We start from the raw sequence: 3495 nt of genomic DNA, 5'->3' as shown, positions 1-3495 counted from the left end.
AAACACTGTGCACTGTCGTGATCACGTGATGGTACAGTTCAACAAGAAAGCGTCCCCGTGAAGTTTGCCGACTTTCATAAGTCTCCTCCACTAACTATAAACAAAGCTAAGAACAGAGTAGTGAACCAAAAAACTCTATCCACATGTGACGGCGGGTCAAGAAATCGAACCCGGATCATATTGGTGGAAGGCGACTGCTCTCACCACTGCGCCAGCCCTGAAATCATACCTTGTCTAAATACGTCTAATGCTAAAACAATTAATTGCGATTTTTAACCACAATTTGTATGACTGCTCAGTGACAAAAAAACAGGCGTATTCATGTATTTTTGGACTTCGAAGATTATACACGTAACTTATCATGTAAAGCATAGATTTTGAAACGAATTTCTGCGATTTTCATTCGATCGGGCGCGTCGATTTACTTAGAACGGCCGCCCAAATACGGGAGTTTTGCCACCTATTTTGATTAGAGTATCGGAAAGAACGCAATGATCTCGTATGTACAAGATACAGGCCCGGCCACGGGTTTTGGGTATACGGTATCGCGGGCCATTTTAATTCAGGTATATGGTATTTTGTGGTCAAAATCTAGGTATAAAGTATTTAGTTTTTCCGGAAATTTAGAAATTATTTAGTATCACATATTTTACGATTTTCATGATTTTTGGGCATATTGGTATCTTGGGGGGAAAATATTGGGTATATTGGTATCCCACTACCCCCCTGTGATGTTTACGGTCAAATAAACACTTGAAACCACTTGTCCGAACACAACAGTATATTTACTAAACAGACATGACGACTACAACATACAAAAGTCCTAGCTCCTAGACCGCGTGGGTCATTTACATAAATGATTGACAAGTCTCAAAAACACTACATCTCTCCCCTTCTTGATGACGGACTTTGGAAACGCGTAAGTGATTGACCTAAACGACTTCTTTAAACGACTTTTTTATAATATGAAAACGGCAAACTGAAACGTGTTACAGAGTCACAAAAATCCATTGCATGCTTCTGGTGTCTAGTTCTCTTGAACAAGTAAAACGTAGTCTGCGAATCTCGCGGGAGGCCTTGTCTGCCTTTGTGATCGTCGTAGGCCTGCAGTAGGGCTTGAAGACTTTGTTATCTTGTCCAGTTCCTGAATTTCCAGTGGTTGGGGATTTGCTGAAACGTCTTCGTTTATCTCTTGTGTGTGGTTTCCAGTATGCTCGATGTGACTGGGGACAACTTTGAACATCGATGAGTTTTGTGTCCGTCGCTTGCGGTAATCATCGATCCTTGTTTCTCTTCGACTACAAGAGGCACTGGGTTTAACGGGGTACTGAGCTTGTTGGCCTTTGGTTGCTTGACTAAAACTGTATCTCCCAGTTTGATATTGCTTTCTCTCACACCTAGCTTTTGGTCAGCATACGCCTTTATCTTCTTTTTCTGCTCTGCGTCTCTCTGCGCCAGGTTCTTCTGGGTCTCAACAATGGTTTGTTGGCGGACTGGTGGCGTCACTTCCGGCAGGGTGGTTTTGAGCTTCCTCTGGTTAAGTGCTTCGCATGGTGAGATGCCAGTAGTCGAGTGAGGTGTCGCCCGATACTGCCGCAGAAATTTGTTGAGCTCTTGTTTCCAGTTCTTATGCTCGATGGTCGCGGTTCTCACGCATTTTTCTAGTGTCATCATGAAACGTTCTGCCTCGCCATTTGCCCTTGGCCAGAGAGGCGTGATCTTGTGGTGTTGAAAGCCTAAATGCTCAGCAAAATTCTTGAGCTCCACGCCGTTGAAGGGGGGTCCGTTGTCGCTCTTTAGCACTTCAGGAATCCCTTGTCTTGCGAAAATTGCGTCGAGCTTCGGGATTGTGGATCTGGCGGAAGTGGATGTGACAATTTCCACTTCCGGAAAACGGCTGTATTCGTCGATGACAACCATGAGATAGTCTCCAGAAGGAAGTGGTCCTAGGAAGTCCATCGCGAGTTCTTTCCACGGAGCGGTTGGTAGCGGTGTCATCCGTAGAGGTTCGAGTCGCTGTGCCTTGCAAGTAGTTGCTGCTTGGCATGGTAGACAGCTGTCGACTTTCTCCTTCACCATCTTGTCCACACCGGGAAACCAGACTTTCTCTCTGATGAGCTGTTTTGTCTTTACGATTCCTTGGTGTCCAATATGCGCCAGGTCTACAGCTCTGTTTCTCAGAGTGTTAGGGACTACGATCCTATTTACCCTCAATATTGTTCCCTTGTAGACCAATAGTTCGTCCTTCACTTTCTTGTACTCTTGTACTTCGGGATCCGTCCACAGGTCGGTTTCAATGGCCTTGATAAGTGCCTGGAGCGAAGAGTCTTTCTCCGTCTCCAACTTGATTTCTTGCAGTGACATCGCTTTTGGTACAGCTTGGTTGCAGATGTAGTTAACATAGTCTTCCGCGATGTTGCATTCTTCACATTCTGCGGTACTTGGGTGTCGACTCATGAAGTCGGCCGGGTTTTCGGCGTCTTTTCCAGGTCGGTAGATGAGCTGACAGTTATAGGGCATTAGCCTTAACTTCCATCTATCGATGCGTGCTGATGTCGGTTTGTGACTGTTGAAGATCCCCAGAAGCGGCTTGTGATCTGTGGAGATGGTGAACTCTGACCCATACAGGTAAAGGTGAAAATGTTCAGCAGCCCAAACTACTCCTAGCATTTCCCTCTCGGTCTGGGAGTATCTGTGCTCAACGTCGCTGAGTGCTCGGCTTGCGTAGCTGATAACTTTACCGTCTTGCACCAACAAACCTCCTAGTCCGACGGGGCTCGCGTCGACTATCACTTCGGTCTTGAGTCTCGGGTTGAAATACGACATCACATGATTCTTGGTCAGGGTGTCTTTCAATTTGTCGAATGCTTGTTGCTGCTCGTCGGCCCACAGCCAGGGGGTCTCTTGCTTGGTTAACAGTCGTAGCGGGGCGGTTATCGTAGCGTAATCTGGGATGTAACGGGACACGTACTGAGCCATTCCTAGAAGTGACTTCACCTCACTGACATTCTCTGGTTTGCTCATGTCAGTGATCGCCTTGATCTTGCCAGGGTCTGCCTTGATTCCGTTCTTGCTGAAGATATGTCCGTAGAACTTCATCTCACTCTTTGAAAAGCTGCATTTTTCCTTGTTCAGGCGCACATCGTGTTGCTGGAGACGTTGCAGCACACCACGGAGATTCTCGTCATGCTCCTTATGAGTTTTTCCGAACACGATGATATCGTCAGAGATATTCTTGCATCCAGGGAGGCCTGTAAGTATTTCCTCAATTGCGTTCTGGAAAATCTCGGACGCCGCGTTGATTCCAAACATTAATTAAGCGTTTGTATCGTCGAAGTCCTACGTGTGTGCTGAATGTGGTGATGTGACGGCTCTCTGGTGCTAGCTCGAGTTGGTGGTATCCAGACGAGAGGTCTAACTTGCTGAATACTGTCGCTCCGTTGAGGTCAGCAACTAGGTCGTCGATTGTCGGCATTGAGCGCTTTTCTCGCTTCA

Source organism: Montipora capricornis, chromosome 4 (assembly GCF_036669925.1).
Source record: "Montipora capricornis isolate CH-2021 chromosome 4, ASM3666992v2, whole genome shotgun sequence".
NCBI classification, from domain to species: domain Eukaryota; kingdom Metazoa; phylum Cnidaria; class Anthozoa; order Scleractinia; family Acroporidae; genus Montipora; species Montipora capricornis.
Note: the sequence above shows the minus strand (reverse complement) of the source record.